Source organism: Thermobia domestica, chromosome 7 (assembly GCF_964235325.1).
Source record: "Thermobia domestica chromosome 7, izTheDome1.hap1.1, whole genome shotgun sequence".
NCBI classification, from domain to species: Eukaryota; Metazoa; Arthropoda; class Insecta; order Zygentoma; family Lepismatidae; genus Thermobia; species Thermobia domestica.
In genome coordinates, this window is record NC_137460.1 from 25,703,199 (window position 1) to 25,724,760 (window position 21,562).

At 35.1% G+C, this 21,562-nt stretch overlaps 1 non-coding gene across 1 annotated transcript; it reads right to left on the minus strand.

The window, feature by feature from the left end:
• Positions 1–7,690: 7,690 nt before the first annotated feature.
• TRNAW-CCA (transfer RNA tryptophan (anticodon CCA)) lies at positions 7,691–7,762 on the minus strand. The gene has a single exon. It is a non-coding gene; the product is annotated as a tRNA-Trp (tRNA).
• Positions 7,763–21,562: the final 13,800 nt, after the last annotated feature.

Sequence of the window (21,562 nt, forward strand, 5' to 3'; positions counted from 1 at the left end):
ATATATTAACATGTATTCGTGTATGTCTGAAAATACGTTTAAGCTTTATCGTAGTGCTGCAGACACAATTTATGCATCCATTAATTATCTCAGATGTGTAATTGTGATACATATTAGACGCATATTAGAACCAATTATATATTATGTGGGTTTGCATCATATGGAATAACATTTATTTGCAATTTCGTTCACAGACTTTACGAAACGAGAAAGAAGAAAAAGTAAAGAACATATGAAAAATGATTAAAAAGAAGAAACAAAAACGTGGAAGAGTGAAAATGAAAAATGCGAAGGTCCACGGCGGCATGCTTGATGTCCGCGTAAAAGTTTTGATATGAGTTCTGATCATAATCATGAAAGTCCCTCATAAGAAGATTAATAGATCTTTTCTCCCCCCTCCTTCTATCTCGCGTTTTCTTTTTTAGATACCTCCCTGGAAGTCCTTCTCCCCCAACTTCTTTTAATTGCCCTCCCCCTGTGGCTTCCCACTATACACAACACACAGGGTTGCCATTCATGTATTCTCATAATGTCGTTTTTGCAAGTAGTGTTTATTTTACTTTTTAGGAGAATGGGCTTGTCACTGTTAGGAGTATGTGTAGGTCTATTACCGTTACAGGAAGATAAATAATAGAAAAATAGATGTATGTGTAGTGTGACACCGCAGTCTAATGGTGAGAGCGTTGGGTTCACGTCTTCGTGGTCTCGGGTCCGATTCCCGGCCGATGCTTCCCCCAATTTTTGGTGTCTACCCAGTGTCGTGAGACAAACTGGGGAGTCACGTGAGGGCCACTAGGTGAATAAAAGACGTGAGGGCAACTAAATATAGATATGGTCTAACAACTAGTTAACCAGAAGTTGAAAACAAAATGGTCCAGACATTGCCGAATAGCCTGGCCTAAATTGCACTATTTATGTTTGAAAAATTGTAATAAAGAGCATTTGTCTAATGACGCCATTTAAATTGTTCGAAGTAATTTAAAAATAGTAACCAACTAAAAATATGTCTAAAAGAAAAATTGTTAGAAAGGTATTTTTTTTAAATGAGAGTTTAAAACTTGTATTCATCTGGCAGCCATTGTTTATATATAATTATGAATATCTTAATTTTACGATTAAGAATAAAATTATAGATTCTTTTTTATTATTATTATTACAGATGATTACTTGTCACAGAGATTTTGTTCTTCCTGGCCAGTAAATCCAAAATACGTCTACAATTGCGTGTCTATTCCAAAGAAGTCGCCATTAACAAAAACAAAACTAACATGAACATCTCTTTGTATCATTTTCAACCTCGCTATTCGTACGAGCTCATTCCCAGATAAATGGAAAGTTACAAAACTGTGTCCTGTACCCAAATCAAACTGTGAAAGAGAAATTGAAAGATTACAGACTGATTGTCATTTTACGTGTTTTTTGCAAAACTATTTGGAACTATTTTATACCAACGCATTATGAGCCAAGTCAGGTCATCAATTTCAGAGTACTAGCATGGCTTTCTAAAACGTAGATCCACACTAACAAATCTTAGCATAATTACCAACTATATTGCACATTCACTGAATCAGGTGTGGTCAGGTTAACGTAATTTACACGGATTTTTTCAGAGCTTTTGACATTGTAAATCATAGTAAATTATTGCACAAACTCAATCAGTTTCATTTTTCATTGCCTCTTATTAAACTTTTCTAATCTTATTTACAAAGTCGGAAACAGCTTGTTGTATATAAAGGATGCTGATCAAATGATTATTCAGTACTGTCTAGGGTCCCTCAGAGTTCCAACCTGGGACTCTTGCTTTTCTTACTGTTTATTAATGACGTTCCAAGTTGCGTACATATTTCAAATAAACTATTATTTGCAGTTGATCTAAAAATTTATTATTCAATAAATTCTGTTCATGGCTGTGAGATGCTCCAACGCGATCTTATCTCTGTAGTTAAGTAGTGTGAGGAAAATTTACTTGAAATAAATGTTAACAAATGTAAAGTAATGACATTTACAAGACGAAAGGTACCGACACATTTTTCGTATACAATTGACAACAATATACTACCAACTCCGGAAACAGTTAGGGACTTAGGTATATATCTTATATGATTCCAAATTAACATTCGATTGTCATATTGACATCATTAATAAAACACGCATAGAAATCTTGGATTAATACTTAGAACTGGGCGAGAATTTAAAAAAAAAAAATAACACTTCAAAGACTTTATGAAGTCTATGTTCGTTCCAAATTGGAATAAGCAAGTACTATTTGGAATCCACTCTTCAAAAATAATATTGCCAAACTAGAAAAAATTCAATCAAAATTTTGTAACTAAGGTTATTTGGTTAATTTTTTCCGTTGAAAGGTAATCATATTGTACAATTTTAATGACACTAAAGTTAATACATATTACCTTATTATAATCAAAAATAGCAGTTATTTAGCTAACTTTTTTCTTTTTTAGATTTCATATATTGTCTCGATATCAGGAATATTATGTGTTAATGAGACTAGATGTATGGCAATTTTTCTCTCATTAAAACAAGGCGTGAAATGTTTCATTTTGTGAGCAACACTGATCGCACACAAGTGATTAAAAACGCTTGCAACTGCTTCTTACTATTACTATCTTTAGTCATGAAACCTATGTTTTATAAATCTTATTTGCAATACTTCTAATGTGCTTAGAACATTTCTTACCAAGTCATAGCTACCCAAATCCTAGTTTTTTTTATGCTGTCAATTAATTTTATATTTATTTGGGTATAAACACTGATTAGAGAACATGTGTAGTGTTAGTGCATATATACTTTTTGATTAATGGTATTTCTTTAACAATTATCCCTATATAGCATTTGTACTTTCTATTTTTAAATGTAACCAGTAGCAGAGATGGAGTGGGAAGTGGGTCAAGATGTGTGACTGAATCAATGGGTCGCAGGTCAACAGGTCGTTACCTTCACTCTGACTCACCGACCCACCATGACCCACTACGATTCACTCTGCTCACTGCATTGTAAATACCATCTTCTGAACACTGGTTTGTTTCCAGTTAGATGCTTGCCTTATATGAGTATATCTAAGTGAAAAAGAAAACTTCAGGCACTTTTGGATATTGATATTTGTAATTGTAATAATAGCAATAGGACTTACTACTTGCCTTTCGAGACAGTCGAATTTTACACTTTTTTTAAAAAAAAAACTTTACGTTGGCCTCTTTACCTTGATTTGAGACTTTTAAATTTCGTCCTATTTTCCACTGAAAATTATCTGTAATTCAACAAGGAAATAATTATATATGATAATTAAATTGAAACTCATCGTAATGTGTCACACAACGAACACTTTACCATTTTATATTGTAAAGGTCAGATCCACCGGTATTGTATCCGAACGATGCTTGAGCGATTGGCCGTAGTAATTCAAACTCTGATTAGTGATAATTTCACAGCCTCGTTTTATCACGAGTGTAAACTCTTTAGTCAGTGAAGAGGAGGGTCAGAGTTGATGACGATGGGTTTTAGTGGGTGGTGGGTCAGATTAGCACTTTGTGTCTCGTGGGTCAGAGTGGGGTATGGTAGTTCGTGGGTCAAGTTTCCATTGACTCACGCCATCTCTGCACTAGTGTACACAAAATCTCATCAAGGGGAGTTCACGCTCCCAAATTCACATCGTTTCAAGGTTTTTGTGTACATATCTTAGTGTAGTAAAATGTTTATTTTGTCATTATATCTTGTTGAAGGGAGGGAGGTAAACCTGCAAACTCCCCTTTGCGTACGCCGCTTTTACCAAGACTAATGTTTCCACTGTAAGAAACGAGGAGAAAAGTTTATCGAAAATCGAGATGTCGAGAAAGAACCACTTAAAAAACCAAGACGAGACGAGACGATAAAAATCTTCGCTCGTCTCGTCTCATGAGTAACACTGTTTCTAATAACGTAAAGTTGATGAGTTGATTTTGAGTTTAACGTCCCGTTCAGCAGCGAGGCTATATGAGACGTGGACCTACTGATTAACGTGGAATCCGAACCACATGAGCTCCCTCCGGGAATCGAACCCGGGTCTCCCACGCCAAAGGCGCGTACGCTAACCGCTTAGCCACGGAGGAGCTCTAATAACGTAAAGAAAATAATATGAAATATAATAAAAAAAAGTTTTAATTAAGAAAAAACCTTTTTTATACATATATATTTGCTTCCTCAAGAAGCAGCAGATACCCTCTAATAGAACAGCTGGTAAATCAATTCTTTGAAGGAAAAGTTTATGATATTTCTAATGCCCCTTGCAACCTTGCTTTCTCAGAAAATGAAGTAGCAAAACGTTAATTGGGGAAAGAATTTTTGCCGCCACCTGAGCGGCAGAGACTACAAGGAGGTTTAATTACTGAAGACGAGCAGCCCCTTGTATCTACTAATGACTTTTAATCTTCCGCTGGAAGAGAATACCATTTCTTTCAATCTGTAATTCCAATCGCTCGCTCTTTGTTATTGCTTTTAAAAGAAAACATCGACTTCCAGGACTACTGAACTACACACAAGGACACACATGCATAGTCAATGGCTCAGAGTCGCTGCTAAATGCGAAGGAGGAATAATAAAGATTTCTATTAAAAAAAAAAAAAAAGTGCAGGACATGAAATGTATGTTCACTGCCAGTATAGGACAATACTTCTCACACTTTTCCTTTTTTTTTTTTTTTTTTCGATTCACGTTGCACAATTTCTCTACGGCATCCCAAGTCAGAACATAGCCGCACCTAGGATATATATAGAAATGACATTTAATATTCACAAATATTTAAATAATAAGTAAAAACTGATGAAAATAAACAATAACATTAACATCCTGTAGACACATTACCAGGGCCGTAACTTGTGGGGGGCAGTTTGAGGGGGGCTCACTTTAAGACAAAATTTTCTTACTCCGTATACAATACGAACATGAAATTATAAATGAAGCTTCAAACATGTTCACTACATTATATAAACAAAACAGCAGACAAAAGGTAAATAAAGCAAAAAAGAGTCATGGGTCCATTTCAGTAAAAAAAATGTTTACTATTAAGGGCGCTAGAAATAATATTTATTCGTATGGCTTTACGATTTGTCAATAGTGTTCCCTTAATTAACTTTTTCATGTATGGGAGGGGCCCAGGGGCATAAGTTACGGCCCTGCAGACCTTGCCGTGCAGGAGGGCCCATAAAGAGTAAGAGAAAAATGGAAAGACGAGGACCAAGAATTAGAAAAACAACTTTTTCCAGGAGGCCAAAATACGCGTATTAATGCTTGTCCCCACCCTCACAGAAAAAATCTAGGTCTAAGTTAGGGCGCTGCACATTACGTAATAAAGTGTAATACAGTTTATTAATATAAATCAGCGTTTCCCAACCGGTGTGCCGTGAATGAGCTGCTGGTGTGCCGCGAGGAATCGAAACAAAATTATTAATTTTATAGCAATCAAATTGCAAAACGTAGGGGAAAATGTATATTTGTATTTCACATTACTATGAACCTCTACTATGAATATAAAATTTTAAGTTTCATACCGGGTTACTGTTCTGTACATTTCTAATGTTGAAAAAAAGTATTTGTTATCATTGTTATGACGATTATTGCTTCTTTATTGTTGCAGACTATTTCGTAACATGAAAATTTAAAATATCGTTAAAGCCTTTCGACAAATTACCTACATTTGTGTTTTAAAAGTAAAAGAGATTTGTTTGTTCGTTCGTTATTTAGTGATCTTTCTTCTTAGTAAAAGGTTGGGTACAGTTTTTAAAAAGGAAGCGTATTTTTAAAAACCTGAGTCCAATATTTCATTGCAATTGTTTTCTATTTTTAAATTAGCATGAAAAATAAGCATAATGATTTACCACGGGGTAAAACCAGTGATAGAGCTTTCTTCTCTGTGAGAAGATGATCAATAATCACAGAAAAAAAATACCACTGTGTTTTATATTTACAAATAATAATATCTATAAGTGTGCCGCGAGAATCCAAGTAACACCTGTAGTGTGCCGCAAGTTGAAAAAGGTTGGGAAACGCTGATATAAAATGTTTTGCTTGATGAAATTTTATCCTTTATTACTATCAATTACCGGCTTCATTGGGTTAAAATAAGATAAATGAGTAATATGTTCCGTTAGTCAGTCACTTTTTACTATTACTGAAACTCTCTCAAATCGATAGAAACCAAGAGAATATTATAAAAAATCAGAATATAATAGGTAATCTATAAAATTTAAAATATAAAAATTTACTATTGTGAACTGAATTTGGATTTAAACGACATCTGTCACTATTCGTTTGAGCAACATCGAAAAACTATTAATTCGACACTAATATGGGTCATTTTCGATCATTTTTATATATTCCTTCCCCCTCCCCCAAGTAGCACCGTTCAATAAAAACCATCCCAGTCCGAAACCTCATCTATGTTAAACATTTCATCGAGATCGGTCAGGTGGTTCATGAGTTATGTGAAGTCACAGACATAATCATTTTCACTTTGATATATGTAGATTTACGTTACATGTAGTTCCAATGCTTACGAGTCTTCATCCCGGCGAAATTAAAACACCGCTAATTTTACAGTAATTATGTGATATCTTCAAATAGATAAAAAGATAATTGAAATATGGAACAAGAACGCCCTAGAGAATATTATTTTGCGTGAGGTACCGTTTATCACAAGTCACCTAGTGGCTTTCCGTTTTCAGCTGTTTAGAAACGCGAAAATAAATGCCGATTTACAAAATGGCTCGAAATCGAAAGCAGATAAGTGAATCGTAATAACGGTTTCTTATGTAAAATAATATTGTCTAGGGCGCTCTTGTTCCACATTTCGTTTCTCTTTTATATATTTGAAGATATCACATAATTACTGTAAAATTAGTGGTATTTTAATTTCGCCGGGATGAAGACTCTTTAAGAGTTGCCCAGGAGACGAGACAATACGAGACAGCTTCAACTCTTCTGTTGGCTTAGTGCTGTTCTGATACACCTAATTTTACAAGCTATTTATGTTGAGTAGACTTCATGGATATCCATACCTTCATGCGGCTTGGCATGAAAAAGTGCTTATTCTATAAAAGCTTTTGAAGAGAAAGGGAAAATCGCGTAGAAATTGACACTCATTGATTCTATGTTTTTACAATATATCCAGGCGCGCAAATAGAATTTTGTTGTTGGGAGAGGTCGTAGCTTTGTGGGGAAGGGGAATTCGAATACTGCAAGCCAGTACCTCCGTAGTATTGAACGGGTATTATTCTGCACTCGAAAAGACGATAAGTAATTGTAAAATACTTCCACCTATTTTTATTTTTGCAAATTAAAAGAAAAGGTAGAACTAGATTGTTTTTATAAGAGAAAGAGTACAGATGAAGTATAGGATCAAATTTTCATGCTATATCATTTCCCTGTTAAATAAGTATACTTTTATTAAAATGTATAAACATGTATGTTGAGTTAGGAATTGGAGGAGAGATCCGGACCCAGTGGATCCCCTTGGGTACGCCCCTGTACCATATTAATATATACAAATACCTAAAAATACATAAACTTGCGAGCCCCCTTGACGAACTTCTGCATATACCACTGTACACACATCACTATTTTTAACAATACCAAAATTAGTTGTAATATTGCTATCATGAATCTGTAATATAGATTTTTATTTAAAAAAAAAAAAAGTTGACCCCGACGTGATTTGAACACGCAACCTTCTGATCTGGAGTCAGACGCGCTACCGTTGCGCCACGAGGTCTTACTGTTTTTTATTTATATCAGTCACTCTCTGTAGTTATTAAACGCGTATAGTTTTATTAAAATAAAAAGTATTGTATGTTGATTTAGGAAATTTTGGGAGGAGGGGTTCAGGCACTTGCTGGATCCGTCCCTGAATATGTCCCTGGGAGTTATTTGGGGAGTTCAGGAATCAATTGCCACCTTGAGTTGAAGAACAACACATGCTTTTATCAATGTATAGTAATATTCCAGTACACTGATACAAAACGTGAAATTCTTATGTGAGTAGAGAATCTTGCCTCCCCCTATATCAATATCTTAAGTGACGCTCTTGAATATCACGTAACCACAAATCGTATTGAATCATAAAACATGTAGCAATATCACAATGTTCACCACGTCAAGGAGTTTGGTTGAAAGTCGTTAGTTTTGATCTTAGCGTTATAATCCTTTCCACAAAGCGGTTAGTATTTTGCATCCTGAGCATTATACTAACCTGCTAATCAAAACAGTATTGCGGGTAGCCTACCAAACAAGGATGGTCTATCTATACTTACTCCCAAAGGAACATATGGGGAATAAAGGTTTGATTGTCCATAATTTGGAATCAACTGGATGGACCCTTTACATGCTGTTCAAAATTGTTGATAGCTCATCAAGTAGTTCTTGGACACTTTGCTTCTCTCAGACGGGAACACGGACAAAGTAAATATACAAAGAAATTTTGGTAAACTAAATACCCTAATTATCAAGAAATAGTGACCAGCCTGTGCAGTTCGTATTGATGAATCAATAGCATGTCCATATTACGAAGGAAGTGACTGACATGGGTTAGTCATCACAACTGAATAAAAATAAGTAAAAGAATAAATCCAGAGATTAGATTGGATTTTTGCATAACAAGTTGGAACTTATATGTTTACTACTTCTGAATAAACCAAACATTGATTTTGGTAACTATTGCCTACTATTATGCAATTGCAGTTTTCTACACTGCCAAGCGATATATATGGATTTCGTGCAGATTAAGAATACGGGGTTAAATTGATATAACACTGAAAATCACATTTCTTTGTGGAAATCATACTAATATTTTATTGGTCTACTTCACTTAGCAGGTAAAATTGAGGGCCGACAGCAGAAATAATTGCTTCGAAACTACAATTCTTTCCCGAGTTTTAGCCTTAGAGTCTTATTTGGTTGATGCTTGCTTACCAACTGTTTATATATTTATAACACACCGGCCTAAATACTTACATGTCATACTTATATATCAATGGAGAGCTTTGTGAATGTGGCATTGAATCTTCGAGTTTCATAGACCGTAGAGTTAGTTAATCACTTTTAATTATTTTATTATTGTTATTTATTTTAAATAAATTATCATAGTTTTAAATTTCGCTCACAAAATTTAGGAAACTTTTAAGGAAATAGCACCCTTAATGACGGTACAAACTTAATTAAAAAAAAAAAAAGTTGTTTTATTAATAATGGAACCAGTGGCATCTCTTGAGGGAAATCATATCAGTACAGAATAAATTTTCACTTTTTACGTTTCCAACTAAGGGAAGAAAAATTGCTTAATGTAGTAGTTGTGTACACGAATTAGAACGTTAGGTAGGATTTCTTTCCTTAGTTTGGAAGGATAAACGTTTAACTTTTTACCGATGTGACTTTCTTGACTATTCGCGAACGAGTAAAACTGTTCGATTTTTCTAGGGTCTCTAAAGAACTCAGAGTATCACCCATGTTTAGTTCCATCTCTGACATTTATATACACCATAAACATTCCAGGGATATGAAATTGACATGTATGTTCTTTCTTTGAAATAACCATGGATATACCTCATAATCTGTTCATCAAAGTCTTCTGTTATAGCACAGAGATCCCTGAAACAGGCCAATAGATAAGGACACGCTTTTAAGATTAATGGACATTATAGTTTGGAAGTGGTCGTGTCTTCGGCCAACAATTTGAGGTAATTAACTATTTATTTTGGTCCAGAAATTGGCAAATTTCACCAAACTGAGAAAAACTGTTATCCATAATTCTCCTACCTTGCAATTTATTCATAATCTCTAGACATAAGGTTGAATGAAAATCAGAACTACGTAAGCCAGGCCATATAAATTGATGCCTCCATCTAAGTTTCGCTTAGGTTAAAAAAAAAATGATAAGTTCCAAAGTTGGTCGTCCGCTTCTAACCAAATTTTGAAAATTTACTGGGGAGAAATGGATAATTTGCTCGTTTGTGTGCTTGATAATATGTAATTACAGCGGAAATTGTGTTTATTTTTTTATATATATAAACGGATATAGAATAAAATAATCATGGAACTATTTGACAAGCGGAGGAAACTACATCACTCAAAGTTATCACATGGTTTTATTCTGGGAAAATAATGAGCGTTTGTATTGTGAACATGTCTGTAGGTGTACAGAGACGCTCCAGTTGGTATCCTTAAGCAGGAACGAGATCTTACGCTCTATTCATTTTAGCAAAATGGGTCCAAACCTCCCTAACTCTAAGCTAACCCAATCCTACTCTATTCTATTTATGGGTCCCCGGTGGCTCAGTGGTAGAGCGTTCACCTCTAGTGCGTGGGGTCCTTGGTTTGATCCCAGCTCGCGCCAAGTGAACTCGTGCTCGTGAGTTTTCTCGGGGTTTTCCCGTTTTCTCCTATTTTCTTCATTCCCATCATTTCATTCATTTCTCATCATCACCGTCTCCTTTAGCCTAGCCGGCATAAACGTGGGACGTAAAACTGAAAGATTTCATTTCATTTTTTCTATCCTACATATACTACTTTACTCTACTCTACCCTACTCTAACCTACTCTAGAGCTCCTTCTGGCTAGGCTGTTAGCGTACGCGCCTTTGGCGTGGGAGACCCCGGTTCGATTATCTGCGGGAGCTCATGTGGTTCGGATTCCCGCTAATCAGTAGGTCCCGTCACATATAGCTTCACTACTGACAGGGACGTTAAACTCAAAATCAACTCAACCCTACCCTACTCTATTATACCCTTTTAAAACGCTCATTACGCTTTCTGTCGAAAACTTAGTGGACGACCAACTTCGAAATAAATGTCTAAAAAATCTGTATTGCATCTAGTAATAATATATTGAAACTAGTTTTTATTTTGTTATATACTTTAATGATGTTGCAATTATTAACATAAACTTAAACATTCACTCAGGATTTCTTTTATCTATAAAGGCGAAGTTGCAATTATTAACAAAAACTTGCATGCGAAGTAATATAATTAGCAAATATCGTTAAGTGTATTTATTCTCATCTGTCGTTTCTCAAACGTAAATCGACAAACATTGTCTCTCAGCGTCCTCCATGGAAAGATAAAATGTTTGACTAAGTTTCTCCAATCAAAGTTGGATCGTTCGCTTTGTAAGACATCGTTATAAGAGTTTCTCTCTCATCTTAGCTTTAATACTTCATAATGCAAATAATTATAACAAAGCAAAGTAATTAAATCTCCAAACCATAGTGCAATAACTTTGCATAAGTTAGTAGCATGCAATGAAAAGTTATTAATTAGATCTTAGTTTAATAACCAAATTGCACTGAAAAGCATGTTTAGTAAAAATAATAAGATAATAAGATATAAGACTAGTTCACAAATTTTGAGACGTACAGTCAGCGACAAAAGTTCTTTGTCATTTCATGAAATTAGTTTCTAAAACACACTTCAGAATGGAAGGACATTTTGAGTACAGTTTTCAGTAAATTAAAAAAAAAAATGTAATTTTCTATACCTTCCAGCTGTATCAACATTATTCCCAAAATATTTTTTTCCAAACGGAAGTAATTTTTGTCACTGACTGTACAAACGAAAGGAATCAAAGCAATTTAATGACAGAAAATGCATTCTTACAAATTTGTCGAAGAAGATTTATTGTCGCTATTCATATCAAAGAAATTAGACCTAAAATACCATGATGACAAAGCATGTGCGCATCCAGAATTTTTTGTTAGGTTGGGTCCAAAGTTCCTAGGAGGGTCCAATCGTCTATGTATTATTAAACCTTTGTTATTTTTGTACTAGGGATGGTATCGAGACGAGACGAGACAAGACCTTGTACAGCCTCGGACTCGTTTCGGTTGTTAAGTAGCGGTCTCGGTCTCGATCTCGTCTCGAGTCAAAAATCGCTGTTTCGGCCTCGGTCTCGTCTCGGTCAACAGATGCTTGTCTCGATCTCGGTCTCGGTTCTCGAAGGTCAAGTCTTGGTCTCGTCTCGAAAGTCTCGAAATAAATAGTATGAAATTAAAATTGTGAAAGTATTATTATCGTACAGTCTGTCGTTTCCGCTTTTTTGCCTTCATTCTTGACTTAGAATTATGATATGATGTACCTCTTGTAGCTAATTTGCTACCGCTAATGCTTTTCATGCGAGTGTTCCAGGTTCAATCATTAGTGGGTATAACATACCTGTTTTGCACCCATAAAGACGATGAGTACCGGTAATTGTTAATTTCTGCCACCTACTGTATCTTCTAAGAAAATCTGATGGAACATTATTTTTATAAGGAAAGGTAGGTGTAGAAAACCTTTATGCTACATCAATAATTTATCTGTTAAACAAGTATAGTTATGTTAAGAAAGCATACAAATATTAGTCGAGTTACAAAGTTTTGGGGCCCCTGACGCCGTGGGTGCGGCCCTGTAACAAACACTTATCGTAGATTTTAGGAAGTAAGAGTAGGGAAAAATGAAAAGAAGAAATGGTGGAATAAAGATAGTAGGAGGAAACGGGAGAATCCTAGAAAATATGCACACATGTTGTTTATCCACAATAAGTTTACTTGGAATGGGCTGGGATCGAATCATAAACCCCTCACACCAGAGGTGGGCGCTCTGCCACTGACCCACCGAGGCCCATTCAGAACTCTATCGTCGCTACTAATCTATACTATTAAATAAGAGTAGGCATACGTTTAAAAGTAAAACAAACGTGATTATGTGGGGTTCAGAAGTTTAGTACTAACGTTATTATACAGGGTGTTTCAAAACAACATCGACAACGTTTGGGAGGTGATCCTGACAACAAGATAAGACATAATGAATAGACTAACCTGGGTGCACAAATGCTTCCTTTCGGAGTTATAGGCTGCCGAAAACATGGGAAATTGAACTGTAAAGGTCCATAGTTCCAAAACTATGAGACTTACCGTAGTCGGGTCAAGACTTCACTTAGGAACTAGTATGTGCCCTATCAAAATCCTGCGATACTTCCGCAACAATTTTTATAGAGGTAGTTGGTGAATATTTCAAATTATATGCCAGTAGCTAAACTCCATCTATAAAAATTGTTGCGTAAGTGCCTTACGAAACATGTTTTTTTGGATACCGCCACATATTAGTTCCTAAGTAAAGTTTTGACCAGACTACGGTAGGTCCCATAATTTTGGAATTATGGATCTTTAAAGTTCATTTTTTCATATTTTCGGCAGCCTATAACTCCGAAAGGAAGCATTTGTACACCCAGGTTGGTCTATTCTTTTTGTCTTATCTTGGTGTTAGGAATCACCTCTCAAATGTTGTCGTTGTTGTTTTGAAACACCCTGTATATGAGATTCAGTAGGCCTTATGCAGAATCGTTCTGACGCGTTATTAGTGCCATACTAAAGAGTTCAACTAACATATGTTTCCGGCAGTAGTCAGGCCTTTAGCATGACGGTAATCATACGTCAAAACGACTCTGCACAAGGCCCAGTATGTTTAGTTTAATCATATGTTTAAAGGTAGGGTCTAAACATATAGCTCCGTGGAGCAATGGCAGCGCGTGTAACCCCAGATCAGAAGGTTGCCTTTTCGAGTTATGTTTGGATCACACATTTTTAAGTTAATTAATCAGCAATTGCAGATCTAGTTTATTACTTTTTATGTCACTGCAATTAAAACTACTGCATATAGTTTTCGAGACTGACAAATTTAGAGGAAGCTACAATTAGCTCACACCAGTTCATTTTGCGAACACTAACGAACAAAGAGCTACTCAGTTTTGATTTGAAACAATACATTGCATTAAAGAAGATATGCCAGATGGTGAAGAGGAAATGTTAATTTCCTTACATTGTGTACAAATGTTAAATTGTGTGTTTAATATATTGTAGCCACGTAGAATGTACACAACTTGATAATTGGCGTTATCGGCTGGTTCCCCTCGAGAGAAAAACCTATGTGTACAGAAATGTTTGACGGAGTTTCCCTTATTTCTCAAGTTTCAGAAAATCGAAGGATTGACGTCCGTTTCACGAGATTTGCCGTCTTTTTTAACTCTAAAAGAAGTAATCATTCCTCTGAGGTATGTGTAATTTTGAATCTAATTACTCTTTGTAATTCTCATCACTATACAAATTTTGGCTGCTAGGGATTGTGTGTGGCGTTGGCCTATGAGATGAGAGCTGAGGATATTTCGTCTCGGAAAGTTATTGTGAAGGTGATGTATCGTCTCGTGAGCCACCATAATTAAGTGGTTTTAATTCAATTGAAAAGTGTGGCAAAGCTATTTATCTCGGAGTTCAAATATTCATTCAACTATCACGGTGTTATGTCATTACTTGCGCATGTATTGGTCTTTTCTCACATTTCTTTCACTTTTCCTTGTACTGAAGTATAACGACTGTCCCACATTTCTTTCACTTTTTCTTGTACTGAAGTATAACAACAGTTTCATATTACCTACACGGTTTCTTGTACTGAAGTATAACGACTTTCTCACGAAGTATAACGACTTTCTCACATTTCTTTCACTTTTTGTACTGAAGTATAACGATTGTCTCACACTTCTGTCACTTTTTCTTGTACTCAAGTATAACGACTGTCTCACATTTCTTTCACTTTTTTCTACTGAAGTATAACGAAAGTTTCATATTGCCTACACGGTTTCTTGCACTGAAGTATAACGACTGTCTCACATTTCTTTCACTTTTCTTGTACTGAAGCATAACGACTTTCTCACATATCTTTAACTTTTTGTACTGAAGTATAACGATTGTCTCACACTTCTCTCACTTTTTCTTGTACTCAAGTATAACGACTGTCTCACATTTCTTTTACTTTTTTCTACTGAAGTATAACGACTGTTTCACATTTCTTTCACTTTTTCTTGTAGTGAAGTATAACGATTGTCTCACATTTCTTTCACTCTTTTCCTGTACTAAAGTATAACGACTGTCTATTTTAATGCACCCCATTTTCAAACTGATTTCAAACAGCACAAAGAAGGTAAAATTATGGAAATAATAGTGACATGTTGAACAAAAGACAATTTATATCCACCATGAATTATTATTATTATTATTATTATTATTATTATTATTATTATTATTATTATTATTATTATTATTATTATTATTATTATTATTATTATTATTATTTCATTTTTGAAAATCTTCTGAATATACTACTATAGAAGGATGCTGAAAAGTAAATGTGTGGATAAGGTGACAAATGAAGAAGTATTGGAAATGAATGAATTATACTAAAGAATATTTCGCAAAGAAGGCTGATTGGTTGCATTACGAGCAATAGAGGAATCATCCTGGAGCAATCACCTGATTAGCTAACAGGAGAGTAACAGAAGGAAAAATATCAAATTCGGACCACAATTGAAATATATGGACCAAATAGCAGAAGATTCAGAAAAAAAAAACTACATGAATATTGTAACGATAACTTGTAGAAATATGTATATGTTATTAAGGATATTGGTCTGTATCTCATGGTTTCATTTCCTATGGTTTGTATCGTATATCATTCCTTTCTTTCATGGTGTCCAAACACGTAGAAACTTGTTCCTTTTGGATAGTTGTATATAGTAGACGAGGAAGCCACAGTGTGTATGTAGGTAAGTTCTTTATAAAGAAGATTAATGGGATAGTTTTGGAACTGGGAGGCGGGGAGGGGGCAAAATCAGGTAAAAAATCATCATATTTACCACCATATAGAACCAGTATATAGAAATGAGTTGATGTTACGTAAGGGTAATTACCAAGTAATTTAGCATAACATAACATAAACTAACCTAATCTAGCCTAAACCATCAAAAACACAGAAAATATAGGAAGAAAATACGAACTTTAAGTAAAGAATTCTCACCCCCCGAATCCAAAAATCCTAACCTAAACTGACTTAACCCAACCTAAACAATCAAAAAAATACAGAAAATATAGTAAGAAAACACGAAATTCAAGCAAAATATACCTGCCCCCCCCCCCAAATCCAAAAACGTGCCAGATTAATTATAATAATAATAAGTTAAATGCAGAAAATCCAGGAAAAAATTCCAATAAATTCGATTCCTTGTGTTATCATTTTAACTGTTGACTTATGAATTATTTTTGAAATTTTCCATAATTTTAATATGACGAACTCAGGGCTATTGTATTAACATAAAACATTATAATATGAAAGGTGTCGCTTAGGATGGGAAAGAGTCGAAAGCTACGTCGAACAACTCGAGAAACTGCTGACCTGAGATTAGGGTATATTTCGTTTCACTGTAAAGAAGCAAAATTACGGAGTTGAAGAAGTAATCAAATTTGTAATACTTTTTCGCATAAAAAATTAATTTTGGAATGATTATGTAACTTTAAAAAAATCACTCTATTAAAAATGTAAACTTCAAAAATTCCCCTTTGTTAATGCTGGATTGAAGTTTAACATCTCTTTTAGCAACGAGGCTATATAAGATTTAGACCTACACCTCAACGTGAGATCCTTGGTTTTTAAAGTCCCTTTCAACACCCAGAGTGTGTAAGACTTGGACCTACACTTGTATGTAAAATCTGAACAAGACTAACCTTCAATGGGAATCCAATCTGCAGAGGTCCCCTAGTGCCAATAATGACGTCGCGGGGCCAGAGTACTCGTAAAAATCGCAGAGCGTGTGAATTATATCTATCTATCTATCTATCTATCTATCTATCTATCTATCTATCTATCTATCTATCTATCTATCTATCTATCTATCTATCTATCTATCTATATCTATCTATCTATATCTATCTATCTATCTATCTATATATATATATATATATATATATATATATATACGTGTGTGTGCTTTTGTATCTACTTCTTGGACGAAACATGCTCAGAACGCGGATGCTTCCTAATGGGGCGTTTACACTTAGTCGATTTGCGTTCGATTCAGTTGAATTGACGTCACTTTCAACTTAATCGACCGTGTAAACGGGACTTCAACTTAATCGCTTGTTGATCGAAGGCGACTAATCGACTGGCAACTGAATTAAAAGACGTTCTATTTTCTGTGGTTGAAATAATTGAACACATCCATCAATCTGATTCGGCCTAGTTGCTTCGATTCAGTGGCAAATGCAGCGAGTCGATTTAGTCGTGCGACTAAATCGACTAAGTGTAAACGCCCCATAAGCGCGCGGTGTCTGTAGCGGTTACACCATTGGCCACACACCCCAAATCCGCTTCTGCCAACCTGGGTCTCCTGCGCCAAAAGCGTGTATAGTAATCATGTAGCTACAAGAAGAAAAGTCTAATAATGTCCTGGTATTCACGAAATTAATTGTTCGGAATTGATTGAAGTGTTGGCAACCTTTGCACCAAAGGAAACGTTTGTTTTCATTTAACTCTTCTCTGGACGATGGCGGATTAAAAGAAGACAAACTTAGTTTCAGTAAAAGGATTGCTAACACTTCAAAATCAAATTCCGATTACCTAATTTTATGAATCCAGTACACTATAAGCTTTCTCTTTTTTCTCTTCTTTTTTTAACGTTGTCTAAAAAGAGAAGAGAAAACCTGTGTTATAAACCTGGTACGATTAGTTGCTTTTTCCTTTTATTGGAAATGCGATCCGATAGCGACGCTTTGTCAGTAGTTAACGCCCTGCGTTGGTGGGCCACCGTTCAAGCAGAAATGACAAGAAATCGCCAAGCTGACTGATCTGTCACTTCTTCGTTCCTTGGTAACCAGAGAGTGCGCCATTCCATCAAGACTTTAACTTTTCGGATGACTAACACATTTGTGGTCGCAGTATTAATCTTGGAGAGGGGAAGAGAGAACTAATATTAAAAGTGAAACCTTTTTACGAGCTTAAGTTTCAGAGCTTAGCTTTACGAAGGAAGAAAGGAAAAAAAAAACTTACTGCTGTTAAGAAGTTATGCATATAATAGAGTTCAAACCAATAGTAGTTGTTTAAATGCTAATAACACGTTTATAAAAAAATAATAAACACTTCTGACCAGAGTATATACACTTGTTTATTAAAAACTAAATTCCAGTGTAACAGTTTCAACAACGTAACGTTGTCTTCACCAGACACCATCAGCAGTTGGTGTCTGATGAAGACAACGTTACGTTGTTGAAACTGTTACACTGGAATTTAGTTTTTAATAAACAAGTGTATATACTCTGGTCAGAAGTGTTTATTATTTTTTTAGTGAGCTCCAGAGTCGTGATGGATAGAGTAACACGTTTATCTTGTAATTAGAATACATAATATTCGAATTCAACTGGGTACGACACTTTCCTACCAGGAACCCTATCATTTTCTGTCATATTTGTGGTGGGGCCGCGATGGCTCAGTGGTAGAGCGTTCACCTCTGGTGTACGGGGTCCCGAGTTCAAACCCTGCTCCTGCTAAGTGAACTTTGTGGTGGACAAACACCGTGTGCATGAGTTTTCTCGGGGTTCTTCCACTTTCTTCATTCCACCATTTCATTAATTTCTCATCATCACTGTCTCCTTTGGCATAATCGTGGGACGTAAAACTCAAAGATTTCATTTTATTTTATTTTCATATTTGTGGATATTTCTTACAGTATATTGCAGTACCATGCCGGGGGAAGTGGGATTAAGCGGGACGACTACCCCGGGCACCGAAGTAAAGGAGCGCAAAATTTGGGAGGTAAAAAGAAAAGAAGAAAAGAAAAAAGAGGGAGGACAATTACTTGGAATATTACTAGTATGTATTTAAATCCTCTTCCTGCTTTAGGAAGTAGTCCTACAATGTTACTCAGGAAAATGCATAATGCACATACATAAAATGGAAGGAAAAAACTAATGAAAAATGTTCAAAATCAGAGAAAAGCAGGGTTTATTTTTGAAAATTATCTTGCGCTTCGGGGCGCTCATGGGGTCGTCGTCGTATACTCTTGCCCCGGGCGCTGATTTTCCAAGGCATGGCACTGTTATGTTGTTTTATCAATAATAATAATAATAATAATAATAATAATAATAATAATAATAATAATAATAATAATAATAATAATAATAATAATAATAATAATAATAATAATAATAATAATAATAATAAAAATAATAACAAAGTCAATTTGAACACAGTATACTAGGAACAGAGGCGGTCGTAAAGGGAGCAATCCTCACAAATGTCGGAGAGTCGTGAATAATCTGAATAATCTTTTTAAAAGCTTTCTTTATTAAATTGTGATTTTTTCAAGTTCGAAATTCCCGCCAAATATAGCTAGAGCGGTGGTTCTCAACCTATGTGTCGCGAGACACTGATGTGTCACGCAGTTCCTTGTACTAAGGTGTATCGCGAAATTTCAGAATTTAAAAATTATGAAGAATTTAATAATAATTGGTTAAAATCGAGACAGACTGTACCAGTCAACACCTCCAGCAGTAGCAATAATGCTCAGTGCTATATAGAGTCATTATAACAACTAATTGGTTTCATTATTATAATAGATATTATTATTATTATTCTATTAGACCTATTATTTATAGAGATCAAACAAATGTGTCGCGTTGTCCTGGTCATTCAGTGATAGGGATGCGCACGAGACAAGATTTGAGACTGTCTCGTCTCGAAAATGTGCTGTACAAGTGATGTCTCGACTCGAAAAATATATATTTTTCTATTGGAAGAGCTGTGTCTCGGCTCGAATTTTGTCAGGAAAATTCTGTCTCGACTCGTCTCGAGCGCATCCCTATTCAGTAAAGTGTGTCGTCATTAAAAAAAGGTTGAAAACCACTGGTCTAGAGGTCCATCGCTAGGACACCTCTATTTGTTTTACAATATTGGTGAATCAATTAAACACAACAGGAAACGTCAAACATTTACAAAATGAGGCAGATAGTATACGTTGAAAATACTTTTACACAAACTAATAGTGGTTTTTTAGTATCTTTTGTATAGTGTAGAAAGTAGGTTGATCAGCAATTTTGAAGTCATAAACTGTGTACTAAAATTTCTGGTCTTAAAGCCTCGCAGGACCAAGCCTTAGCGCATTTCGAAATACCATTTTTGATTTTTTTTTATTATTATTCACAAAGAAAAACAGAGGAGAAAGATTTTTCCCTTGGAAACAAATAATTCATAAACTCGTTAACACAAATAAAAAAAATATATTTAGTGCGGGATCACACATATTCACGGTTAAGATCCCAAATTTTGAAAATGTTACACTTTGTAGCTAGGGTTAAGAAATGGTTTGGAAATAGTTTCTTGAATATCATTTTTTACTGAGTTTGGTTTTACTAAATTCCTTATATTTAACATGTAATATATATTTAACATGTCCATCTGGGAGACAATAAAAAAATCTTGAGAACTACTTGACCAATTTCAGGAGCTACTTGACCAATCAAATTTGGTCAGAATGTACAGGATCAAAGAAATTAGGAACGGAGATCGATTTTGGGTTCGATATTCAAACTGGAAGTGTTAGAAATTAACCATTTCCAGTTTTTAACATTCATCGCTGTAGAGCGAAAAAGGTAAAAGATAGAAAGATGCGCTTTTCTGCAATTGATTTAGCGTCCGTCACAAAAATACATTATGACTTCATCCCTAACTCTCTACTGAAACCGGAAGTGGTAAAAATTCACTACAATTTCCGGTTTCAATGTTGATCTACATAGAACAAAAATGATAACATATACCGAGAAGTAATTTTTTGGGGAATCGGTTTAACGTTCTAAGAATACGCACCATCTCTCTTAACTTTCTATTCAAAGCTGTTAAAACAAGGAGAAAGGTTATAAACTATGTAAGATTCCAGCAGATCCTACAGAATAGGGATGCGCACGAGACAAGATTTGTGGCTGTCTCGTCTCGAAAAATGTATATTTTTCTATTGGAAGAGCCGTGTCTCGACTCGAATTTTGTCAGAAAAATCCTGTCTCGACTCGCCTCGTGCGCATCCCTACTACAGAAGTTAACAGTTTAATCTTCAACTTAATGCCAAAACACCTCAGAGCAAAAATACGCTATTGGAAACTAAATTTCCAAAAATCATGTTGGCCTTAGTTTTTAGAAAGACACCAATTATATAGCTGGACATAGTAAGACTTAAGCGATCGTTTACTTAATGATAACCCCCATTTGACTCTCATGCACGATTTGCTTCTGCAAACTCAATGAATATACCTTTTATAACAGCAGACGCTCACCAGCGGACAAACTTCAACATTATATACTTACACATTGAAAGGCAGTTATACACCAATAAAGAAATTTTCGATCATTTCTTTCTTTTCGTATACATACTGTATCTACCATTTGTTCCCCTTTACTGTTATAAAAGCATTTTCTCTCAATGTGTTTGAAGTTAGTAATAACAATAAAAGCTCCTTTGGGGCAGTATAATAGAAGAACGGCAACAATGATATCAAAATGCAATTACCAATGACAGACATGCTGCCCGTCTGTTATGGCTCCACGAGTCTTGAGTCTTTAGCGGCGATTATAATTTCTTCCTTTTCTTTTGTTTTGTTTCTTGTAATATTTTCTCCATTCTTTCCGCTTTGGCTATTCATTACAGAAAATACAAAATTACCCTTTTTTGTTATTAC